Source organism: Manis javanica, chromosome 9 (assembly GCF_040802235.1).
Source record: "Manis javanica isolate MJ-LG chromosome 9, MJ_LKY, whole genome shotgun sequence".
Lineage (NCBI taxonomy): Eukaryota > Metazoa > Chordata > Mammalia > Pholidota > Manidae > Manis > Manis javanica.
In genome coordinates, this window is record NC_133164.1 from 4,754,395 (window position 1) to 4,766,750 (window position 12,356).

The 12,356-nt window shown below is 45.5% G+C and overlaps 1 long non-coding RNA gene across 1 annotated transcript in view; it reads right to left on the minus strand.

The window, feature by feature from the left end:
• The window catches only part of LOC108394407 (uncharacterized), a 48,498-nt gene that overhangs the window by 16,519 nt on the left and 19,623 nt on the right, over positions 1-12,356 (minus strand). The window contains exons 4-7 of the long non-coding RNA XR_012120979.1: positions 8,229-8,385; positions 7,306-7,424; positions 3,236-3,553; positions 549-746 (exon numbers count right to left, since the gene is read on the minus strand). This is a non-coding gene — a long non-coding RNA (uncharacterized lncRNA). The remainder of the gene's footprint in view (positions 1-548; positions 747-3,235; positions 3,554-7,305; positions 7,425-8,228; positions 8,386-12,356) is intronic.

Below are 12,356 nucleotides of genomic sequence, written 5' to 3' on the forward strand. Positions count from 1 at the left end.
CTCAATATGGGGCCAGGTGAGAGGAGACGAGACTACAGAGTATCATGAATTGAATGTGATTCCTGAGCAAGTTGTGGTGGTGATGCCATGAGGAGAGACTCGCACAAATGCCAAGTGGGCAGCTGAATATATGACTTTGCAGCTCAAAGGAGACGCAAGGCTACATGTGTAAATAAGGGAGTCATCCACATCCTTAAGAATTTAAACCATGCGATGGGATGAGATCACCTCACTCAATTAATTTCTCTTAGAAAGGCCCTCAAATTCATGTCATCCTCTCATTTCTGGTACCATGAGTCTTTGCTTCCCAGAAGCCCCCTTGCAGAATTCCGGCACCTGGAGTGCGCTCTCCTCAGCAGGCCTTGTTCCAAAACACGATTTATCTTCCTTTTACACAAATTGGATCACTCTTTTATTCAATAAAAACCCAGCACACATGATGTGCAAGTCTCTCTGTTAGGTGCTTTGGTGATTCAAAGAATAAGGAACAGATTCTGAGATCAGCAGCTTGTAGTCTATAGAAACGACAGGTTTGTAAAAAGCTGTACCTCGGAGGCCAGTTGGAGGGCTCCGCCGAGACCCACAGCAGTCAACGGCCAGCAAGAGCCAGCGGTGAGGGAGGTCAGGGAGGACCGAGAACCGGCCACGGTCAGTGCTGAGAGGAAGGAGCTGGCCCTAAGTGGACTCCGCCAGCCGATGCAGCAGGTGTATGAATGCCCAGGTGCCACAGGGGATGTTGGGATGGTCTGAGCGTGGCAGGGAAGATCCAGGGACGCAGAGAAGAATGTAAAAACCGTGTCTGGGCCAGAGGCTCATGTCATTACCATAAGGACACACAAAGTTCTCTCTACCCAAATGCTGTCTTGGGGAAGAGGACCATGTAATACACTAATATAACAACAATAACAACTTTTTTAATTAAAAGGAAAAAACTGAGCATCTAGACAAAAGAGGCTGAGCTAACCAACATGCAGATCATTCAAAATCAAGACACTGTTGGCTTGAATGGCCATTTTTAATGTACTGCCTTCACCGTCCTTAGGACAAGGAGGTTCAGATCAGCAGCAGGAACAATGGTGTGACTTTTCCCTTCATCTAGATTTGCTGAAAGTTAAATTGCCCTAAATACTCAGTTAAAGAAATAAAATTAAGTTTCTTAAACTATTTGTACAAGAAGTTTTAATTTATAAAAGTATTTCATTTACTGGAGAGACTTTTCTCATTGTTCTACAGATGCAAACCTAATTGGAAAAAAAAACAAACCCGCCTCAGTGGCCACTGATGGACAGGATGTGCTGCCTCCTGCCTGACACCCCGCGCCGGGGAGCTACATCAAAGGTCAATTTCAGTCCCTGATGCCTCTGACCGTTAGTATTTGCCAAATTCCTTTTCCTCTGGAATCTACAGAGCTGCCCAGCAATTTCATTTAGAAATTTTTGCCAAATGTCCTTGGGCTCACATACAGTATTAAGTGTGCAATTGCAATAAAGATAACACCATGCTAATCCTGCAGTTAGCTAACGCTTATATTTTGCTGTCTCATTTCAAATTTTTATACTTGCTAGAAAATTGTGTACATAACGATGTAAAAGACATTTGAAATATGAACCATCCAATATGTATTTAAGCATGTAAAATGGTGTTTTCTGTTACAGTGAGAGATAATATAATGTATATAATGTAAAGGAAATTGGTACGTGAACTATGAATTAAATCCCTATAGTAAGCTAGGTTTTTGAAAATATTTCACCCCAATTCAATGTAAGTCAAAAGCGTAATATGGTTGCAAAAAAGACTCTTAGCACAAGAAACATCTTGTCACAAGGTACCATAGTAACTGCTAGAGGAAATTAGTGCCTTACACTATGGGAAACACAAATACATGAAAATATTAACTACTTAAATGTGAATAAGTGAGGAATGTCACAAACAGCATATTGAAGACTATCTATGGGTAAAACTTCATTGACTATGCTTGGAAAAGTAAAAAGTAAAGTGCTAGACTCGGGCACAGATCAGCGATATGGACCGAGAAAAATGACTTTCTCAAACCCTGCTTGGCTCTCTCAAGGATATTTGTTTTTCACAATGTAAAAGGCAGAACAAATATTCATGAGAGGAAACTGACACCTCAAGTAGATGAGGGCATTGTAAGGTAGCATCCGGGCACTGCCAATGAATATATTTAAACTTTAGATAATTCTGACTAAATTAACTCAAAATGAAATCCCTAAATTATTGCTGTAATTTTTGAGAAACTATGAACTCTGAAGGAAAGGCAAGTGAACTCCATTAACTATAGACAGTAAGTTAAATACCAAATCTCGAATTATTAAAATAACTGTGCATAAGCACTTAGAAAAATAATTTATCGGTTAATTTCTTTTTACTCTCCCTAGAAGAGCACATAACAGAACGCAAACACTAGTTAAGTACTTTTAAGCAAAAATTTTGAAAAGAGCGAATATGCTATTGTTCTGAGCAACAAGGAGAGGACCCTGCAGCCGTGGAGTGACGGTTCTTAAATTAGACAAAACAATCTAGGGCTCTTGATGTAAGTGGTGTTTACAGCACAAGACTGTTTTCTGTCCTTATCTGATAAGCATTTTTGTGTCTTTGTCATCTTTTTTTTAACGAAAAGAAGATAAGATCTCCTTTCAATTATACTGGATGATGTGAAAACCATAAAACTGTGCCGTTTTTTTTTTTTATGAAAAAAAGATTCCCTTTTACTGTACCATTTGTGAGGCCTCACGTATGGCTTAAATAATTTTCCCATTATATCCTGCCTCCTGCAGTAGTATTTTGATGTTCTTGCATGTTAACATTTATAGATATTCCTATTTTGAGCTTCTTCTTTCTGTTGAAAATGTTTGCTGAGCTAACACTGGTTACTTTAAACCACTTTCTCAAAATTCATATTTACTGGCATACCAGTGCCTCCTATGCAGAGATGTATACAAACTCCTAGTTGGGACAATGAAGCCCCTCCCACGCCCGCCCGCCTGGCTCTGCTCCTGCGCTGACCGGCGCGCACTCTGGGGCGTCAGCCACACAGTAGGTGCTCTTGCTACCTGAGACTCCCAGTCCTCTTCCTAGCACCCCTCCCCTCCCTTTACCTGGTCAACTCTGAATGGTGCAGTGTTTCAAAAAGCAAATAAAAAGAAGTTTAGTTAAGTTTCTTTCTATTGTAAGTTACAGAAACACCAAAGGAAGAAAACTTAAGGGGACTTACTGGCTTATGTAAATTGGAAGGTCCACAGTGGAAAATCTGGCTCACGGGGTTTGAAGTATGTTTCTGGGATCCGCGCCTCACCCCGTCTTTCAGCTTTGCTTGTTCCCTGATGGCTCAGGCAGGCCACCGACCGCCCTGCGCGGCATTACCTCGGCTTTCCACAGTTCCAGCGAAGGAAGAGTGCTTCTCTTGACAGTTTCAGCAAAAAAATCCTCTAGAAAAGCATTGACTGGCCTGACTTGAATGGCAGCCCATACGATCGCCGAGGCCGGAGCCATGGGTACTTCAGGTGACCCGCCTGCGAGGTGGAAACCACCCCTGTGGTAGAAGATGGGAGGGAAGGGAGGGATGCAAATGACAGCTGACTGAAAACCAGTGAAGCATCCATGTGCTCTTTCTAGAGCTCAATGTGAAGCCCTAGTTGGGTCCGAAGTAAATAGTGTAAAAACAAGAAAAGAAATAAGGCTTTACAGCTAAACACAAACAAAAGAAGAGGAAAATCGTGCAGTTGTGAACTGAGACCGTGGTCTGCAGCCTGTTGTAGCTACAAGGAAAGAAGAAAAAGGCAGCAGAAGTGAGCACGGGCAATGCCTACATTGAAGAAGAGGCACACGTGGGTGCACCTGGGCACATGTGGGCACAGGACGGGGCGGGGGAGGCATCAAGCTGGAAAGTTCCGGAGAACCACAATGCCAGGAGGCTGGGCACTGATGTCCTGAGAGAGACAAAGGGTGGCCAAGCGGCCGACTGGAGCTGGCGGTCCTGAGATGGGGTGTGAAGGTGTCTGACTCATCTCAGGTTGGGAATTTTCACTCCACAGGCTGTGCTGGAACAAGGGGCAAGAGGACATAGGGCCTCATGGAAAATGTCCAAGTGCTTCTGGGGTTCACGCGGCAGGGGCTGGGTCATGGGTCCCTGCGTGAGGCTGAAGACGCAGGGTCAGGGGAGGGAGGGTGGGGACAGGATCAAGAGGGTGATCTGGAGTCTCTAAGTCCGAGCTGAGCTTCCACGTGGGTAACAGTCCCTTTGGTCTTAGTCTGTTCCAGCTACTGTGACAGAAACACCACAGACAGGAGGCTCATAAACTGCAGGCATTTCTCTCTCCCAGATGAGGCTGTACATCTACGGTCAGGTGCCAGCAGATCTGGTGTCTGGTGCAAGCTGTGTCCTTGTTCATAGACAGCTGTCTGATCGGGTGTCCTCTCTCGGTAGAAGGGGTGAGAGCTCTGTGGGTCCCTTTAAAAGGGCACTGATCCCTTCATGTGGGCCCCACCCTCATCACCTCATGAGCTCCTCACACCATTGTCGTTGGGATTCTGACAGTACTTTGAGGGCTAGGATTTCAGTATGTGAATGTGGGCAGCACAGACATTCAGGGCTGTGGTATTGCTGAAGCAAAGTGAAAGAAACTGCTGGGTCCACACTGCCAACATTGGGTTTTGAACTGGGTGTCCTCAGGCGTATTGAAGTAGCAGGAAATGATGGTTCAGGGTAAAAAATTATGCCAAGTGCCTAAGTCCACAATAATTTGAGGGCACATTCAACAGCCTGGTCATCAAAAATGAAAAGAAAATATATGTGAGGGCGAAATCTGAGGCCAGCAGGCTCAGAGGAGGAAAGTGACTTAGAAGTGGTCATGGTCCTTCAGTGGCAAAGATCTATTCATTTCTTACGGACACTGTAACAAATTACCACAAATGTGGTGGCTTCAGACAACAGAAATGTATTCTGTTACAGTTCTGGAGGCAGGCGTACAGAAGGAGCTGCCAGGTCCCATCATGGGGCAGGTGGCGCTGCATTCCTGCCCCACCTACCTCCTGCCCCTGCCGCTCTCTGGTGGACCCCACTTGGGGGTCTCCAGTTTCTGCCACTGACATCCTTGTAGTCTCATAATGCCAGCCTGCCTCCACGGGTTCATTGCCATCTCGTCTTCTCCCTGCACATGTCATCAAATGTTCCTTTGCCCCTCTCTCTCTCTCTCTCTCACACACACACATACACACACACACATACCATATAAGGTAGCATTCATAGGACCCAGATATTAGGACAGTGCTACCTTTTGGGGTGCCTTTGTTTAGTCTACCATAAATGGTGAAGATGTCGCAGCAGGGTGCCTGGGAAGGAGCTGGAGTCTGCTTAGACCAGGGCTGTGCCTGGCTGCAGGCCAGTGCCCACCTGCGCACACAGTTTTATGGAAGTAGAGCGGTGCCAACTGGGTTGCTCATCCTCGTCGGCTGCTTTCTTGCTACAAGGCCGGAGTGGAGAAGTGTGACGGTCACTATAGGGTCCTCAAAGCTGAAAATATTTACTATCTGGCCCTTTACAAAACAGTTTTCCAATCCCTAAGTTAGACCATGAATGTGACAGAATCATCCTGGAGAGATGATGAAGCTTTTCATTCACAGCGGATCAGTGGTCATGCGCAGATAAGAAAGTCCACGTGAGAAAGAGCTACAAGATGCCCCTGGAGTTTACAGTTGGACCTCAGTAGTTAAGGGTTAAAATAGTTTATTAAAATGATGATGTTGAAAACAGTATTCAGATGAAAGTGATAAGAAAATGTATATTATTAAAATATTTTGCTACTTGCTTGATAAAATGTATCAGCCTATATTTTTATATATATACAAATATGTATATCGACTAATTACATAGTAGCTTTGCAATATATTTGTTTAAAAATATTTCTCTCAAAGTTTGTGTATGCAATTAAAGGATAAAGTGAAATGGGAGTATAATAGTGTTATCAAGTAAAAATAAGGTGGGCTTATGATAGTGTTTGATTAAGTCAAGAAAGATTTGAAAATGTAGACACAAAGGGGAGCTAGAGAGACTGAGGGCCAGGAGGGGATACGAGAGGCAAGTCATGATCATGACTGTCCCAGCAGGGAGAACCCAGGGAGGGCGCAGGCTTAACAAGCAAGCCGAGTCTGTTCCCCTCCAGCACGCCAAGAAGCAGCCATGGACAGAGACCAAGAAATCTGGAAGCAGAGACGGGAGCAGAAAAGAAGTTGTGAAACATTTTAACAAGTGGAATGTGTCTGATTATGAATTTTAGAAGCATGGGGTCTATATAGCATCCTGATTAAACTGGGACCCTGGACGATTGGGTGAGAAATTTTTATCAGAAACCCAGAGGCAGGTCATCTGCCAAGCGCAAGGAATAAACGCTAGGGCGTGGCTGTGGACAGTACGTTTAACAGCCGTTGCAGGGAATGCATGTGGGGGCTTCTCAGGAGGCCACAGGGGAGCTGACACTCCACCGGGAAGCATGGGTTTGGCCCAGTCATAGGGAAGGGTGTGTGTGTGTGTGTGTGTGACAGAGAGTATGTGTAAGAGAGATGGGGAGTTAGACAGGGAAAGAGAAAGCTACACAGAGAGACAGGGACTGAGGGACATTCTCAGCTGAGATCCACAGTGCTGCAGTAGGAGCTGTGGCTGTGACCCTGGGGGCTTCCTGGGGGCGCAGCTGACTACAGCAGATGCAGCCAAAGTTGGGGGACAGAAGGGTTCTTATCAATGTCACAGTGCCACAGTGACTGCGTCCACGCGAGTGAAGCAGAAAGGGGCCAGTGCCTGGGACAGCAGGAACGTGTTGGAGAGGGAATGGTTTTGTTCATTCTTGCATCCTTGGTGATGAGAAGAGTTCCTGGCACACAGCAGGTGCTCATATAGTCGAGGACTGAATTAACAAAAAATTACATTTTTGAGAGCCTACAATGTACCAAACACGCCCATCATGACAAACTCCCCAAATGGGGTTCTCACTGGCCGCCATGCTGCTCCACCCTCACCATCAGCCAGGCCCAGAAAGGAGAGAGGATTTGCCAGAAAAGATGGCTAGTAAGGGCCGAGCTGTGAGCACACCCAGGCCCCCGGCCCATCCCCTGCACTGCACGGCTGGGCTTCCTCTCACAGCCCTGCAGGGGTCTCATGAGGGTGCCACACAAGGGCAGGGCCAGGGGAACAGTAGGCAAGGTGCCCCCCGAGGGACAGAGGCTCTGGGTCTGCACCTTTTCTCAAAAGCAGAGGCATTCATGTCTGCCCTCCCACCTTTCACTGCCTACCTGATGGAGCGTGCTTGTCCAGAGGTGCCACGGTCAGGCTGCCTGTGGTGACAGGGCCGGGAACACAGGGAGCACAGAGAAGGTATCCAGAGGGAAGAGTTAGGGTCCACGGAAAAGGCCTAAACAGAGAATGCCAGGGAAGCAGTCAGAGACACTGGCAGGAAAAGGGAACCCCCCTGGTGGCTAAGGTGGGGGGCCAGGTCAGCCAAGCCAGTAGCTGTGGGTGTCGGGCACACCAGAGGCACAGCATCAAGAATGCAAAGGCCCTTCCCTTAGAACCAGGCCTCCCCGGCAGGGGCACTTCCCAGCAGTGGGTGCAAGAGTGGCTGAGAAGGGGCGAGTCAAAGGGGGCCATCAGTGCTGGGGACCCCAGGGATCTCGCTGTGCTGCTAACACAGCCCTGCCTCTGTCCTGCTGCGCCCCACAGCCGTCTCACAGTAGTCCCCTCCTGCCCCCCGCGTTTCTCCCTGCCCAGTTTGCCCTCAGCCTGCCATCCACTGCTCGGAAAGAATGATGTCAGATTGCATGCCGCCTTCCCATTTGCGATAAGTGCCATCAATCGATTTGGTGATAGTGAAGTTAGCACTCTCTGGGCTCCTTTAGGGAAGGCTCACAGCCCTTGTAGATGGTTGAGTGTTGGCAAAGTTAATTTACTCAAAAATAGGGCCTTTCCAAGTCTATCCTGACATGAGCTGCTTCAGCATCTATAATTGCACCACTGAGGCTGAGCAGCCAGGCCCTCTCTGGCCACCCACTTCCTTACAACAAGCTACCATCACAGCAGCCTTCACCAGCCTTCGCATCCCTCACCTCCATCTGCCGCAAGTCTCACCCGCCTTCTGCCGGGTCCTGCTTTCAGGATTAGCCCACTTACGATCCGGGAGAACTTTGGAAACAATTCAGTCAAGCAGGGCATTTTCTACCTGCTGTTCTGGCCCCTGTGGTCACTGGAATTGCAGCCTGCTGAGCTTCCGAGGAAAATGTGGAGGAAGGAACCAAACAGTAGCCACGTCCTCATCCCCACCTTCCGAGCAAGCGGCTGAATGTCAGCAGTGCACAGATGGCACGGACTTCAGAGTCCTGAGTGGAGAAGAGAGAGAGGCAGGTTCTACATCATGAATCAATCAATCCAGGGGCTTTTCAAGTGAATAAAAAAGGCAGCAGTCTGAGCTGTTTCCTTCTCCACGTCTACCTGCACTCCCCTGCTTTTAAGTGTACCTGGTGTCTCTACAAACAAAAATATTAAGGGCACTCAGGTCCTTCAAACAAAGCAACTGTGATCTCTTTGTGGCTGCAGCATCAATAAATGTATGGCACTCCCTAGACTCGAGAAGAGCAATATTGGATGTGCTCAGGGATCTTAATAAGACTGTATTTAAGGATGAGACTGGCAGAGAAATGTTTTTCCTGTAACACCGGCAGCAACAGAAGTCCAGGGAGACCAGAAAACCCCGTTTTTCTTAGGTCTGTCTTTGAAATTCATTTCCCCCACTTAGTAGGGACCTGTCAATCAAACTCCTAAAGTAAGAAAACAACCATTCTTACTAAAAAACAACAGAGGGGAAAGTTAGGAGTCACTTTGGTGCAAACCAATGTGTTTACGTGCTCCAGGAAAGGGAGAAATGCCTTCTTGCTGCCTTAGGACTTCTTGTGAGAAAGTTAACGTTCTAAGAAGGAATAATTGATACACATTATACAGATGATAGATGCATCTTGTACTTCTGAGCCAATTTTTTGTCACTTAGAGCTGGAATCTACTGAGCCCAGTGCAGCTTCAGCTATGTTCCTGAAAGTTCTTATTTCAAAAGTCACAGGAGAAGAGGCTTCCTTCCAATTCTTTTTTGTGCACAGGAAACATGCTCATATTTCCTTCCTAACTCCCTGCCTCCCAACCCTCCTTTCTTTCCCTTTCTTCTTTGTAAGGGAGTTACAGAGTTTTACAAAGTCTCTGTATTTTAGAGAATCATAGGATATTAAAGTTGGAAGAGATTTTAGCCATCATCCCATCCCATCCCTTCCCTTTATTGAAAAGAAAATTGAGCTCAGATACATTGAAATGTCTCCAGATCCTACACCCAGCTAGTGGTAAAGCCAGAAATGAAGCCCAGGTCCCACCGTGCAGTCTAGTGCTGTGCCCACCACACTGGGGGTTTCCAAAGCTGCCCTACTGTGCCTGTAACTGTGGGTCCCTGTGGAGAACAGATCCCATGTCTTCTTCGGAGATTCCGAATTGGCTGTAATAACCTGCCCTGTGATGCTCAGGACCAGTCATTGTTAGAAACACTTCATGACAACACGCTGCTTTACCCTTTTCCCTCAAAGGTGGGGGGTTCTCTTTCAGCATCTGCAGGGGACAGTGCAGATAGAAGAGAAAGCAGCAGAGGTGGTCAGAGCTTGGCCTGCCCTGCTGCCGGTAGCCCCCTCCACAGGAGAGCACCAGGAATCGGAGGTAACTCCCAGGCACCGGCATGACAGCTCCCGGGATTCACCTTGTGCAAATTTCCTATATTCACTGTCTCTTCAGGGAGCAATCATGTGTTGCCTGTAATTGGGTTAGTTTTCTATTCATGTTTGTATTTCTTGGCCACATTTTTAACTTGTGAGATTATTAAGAAGGGAAAGGACGTCGAATTCACCCTTATCTTTCTCTTAATTTCTAACATTATGCCCTAGTAATTAATTGATTGAAGGCCAGTTGTGATTTCCAGTTTGTAAGACAAACAATAGGACTGTCTTCCCCTCTTCCCCTGTCACAATCACCCAGAAGAAGTAGAAACCACTAGAAGAATCACAAAAAAACCATGCATCCCATTTTTATAGAAATCCGTAATACCTGGAAAATCAATATATGTGATGAAAGCTTGCCAAATACAGGAAAGGTCAAATGGTGGCTGGAAGGTGTGAAGAGAGGATGCCAGTAGCCACAGACTTTGACCTCAGGCCACCCCTGTAACTGCCACAGCCTAACTTGGAGCAATGGGCAGGGGCTTGTGGGAGGAGCTACCCGGATCTCTGTGGCTCTAGGGAGGAGCGGGGCAGGGGGCTGAGCACGGAATCACGTGTGCGTGCTGTGTTCCCAGGAAGCGGCGTATGGGAGCGACAGGGGGGAGGAAGGTGTGCAAGGTGAGCAGCCTTTCAGATCCTGGCTCTGGGGAATGAAGAGATGTAATGCTAAGGTAACTGGACCATGCATTCAATCCTCTTTCACAAGGAGAATTCCTGCTATTTTGGAACTCACTTCATCGAAAGGTGAGCAGGGAGAAGAGGGCTGGTGGGGAAGGAGAGGGGACAGTACAGAGCCACATCAACAGCACATGAACACTCATCAGGAAAATGAGACACAGAGTACGTGTGACCCAAGACACAGCCTCACACCTGCTGAAAAACAAAGCCAAACCCTAGATCATGAAATGCTTCTGTACAACAAAAGCTCCATGTAGCAAGATAAAAACTTAGGCAAGATGTGTCAGGAAGACAGGAAATAATGAAACTTGAGTGAGCAGAGATCAGAAAACAAGTGGAAAATTACAAGACTATCTTAGAGAGCAAAGCCACATTGAAGACAGGAAAATTGAAAATAGACATTTTATAGAAACCTAATAATGGCCATAAAAAGCATTACTTCAAAAATAAGAAAAATGAAATGGAAATACATGGTGTATCAAAAAGGATTAGAGAGAAAATGGTAGATGATCGGGGATAATGGAAGACAAAGGAAATCCAACATATGAATAATGAGCGCTCCAACCTCCAAAAATCAGGCTCGATGAACTTTTCATAATTCAAGAAGACTTACTGAAATGGCATACCATTTTTTAGAAAGAAGTGAAACAACAGAAACAAAAATATATGCAGTAGGACATTCTACATGCAGATAAAGTGAAGGTTCCCATGGCCAGGATCCTCACCTGGCCCTGGGTGGCTAGCTCACTACACATGTGTGGGCAATACATTGCTATTGACTTTATATAAAGAGCTCCGCCCAGTGCTCTGGGTGACATGGTGGCACTGCTGCAAGGCTGCAGGAGAGCAGAGACAAGACTGGAGTGGTGGCAGCACAGAGGACAGAGACCAAGACGGCTGCGCAGGCAGAGAGGCCCAGAGGGAGAGACTCCGGCTTGCTGTATGCAGACTTGCTCTGAGTGATTGACCTGCCACCGTGGAAATAAAGTTTGGTATAACCCTTTCACCCCAAGAACGTTCTACTGTCATTTCTTAGGTCACAATGAATCCATAGTGAACTTGTCTGGGACTAAAACCCATGGGCAAGACACCCCGTTAATATTACAGGACTTCAAATATCAATGAAGGAGATTGAATGCCTACATACCAATTTTAAGAACACAGAATGTGGGTGACAAGTTTCTATTGTTGGGTCATTGAAAAACAGTACTTATCTTTTGCACTGTTAAAAAAATGGTAAACTTCTAATGTTACAAAATTTGCCAAATCCTGAGCAAACTAAGAGTTTCAAGTGTCATTAAGTAGTTACTTAACCACTTGCTGCTTAGGAAAGCACAAGCCCATCGCATTTGAAACCTGAAGCTGGGTAGACGGCTGCAGCCAATTGCCAATCACTAATCAGGCCAAGTCCAAACATCTGGAATCCCAAAGGGCCTCCTCAGCAGCTTTACTGAAAAAAAAAATTTTTTTCTAATCATAAGGTTATAAGAAGTATTAAAAAAAAAAACAATAAAATCTATCTGCTTGAAAATTTTTAAGTTTTCTATCTTAAACAACTATTGATAACAGGAGATATGAAAAAGCATAGGCTCTTGAAAATAATGTCAAAAGATATATAGCTACAATATCATAATACTTAATAGTCTACATTATAATATAAATAGAAAATAAAGTATTAAGTTTAAGTATTTAATATTTTACATTATTTAATATGTAAATATATAATTTAATATTATATAGTTAAAATATTTTACTACCTAAAATCAGAGAAGAGGTACTGCATCGAATATTTCTACTAACTACGAATAAAGAATAAAAATAAATGAGATAAGGATTTAAGTCACAGAGTAGAAAAGAAAGAAAAAGTC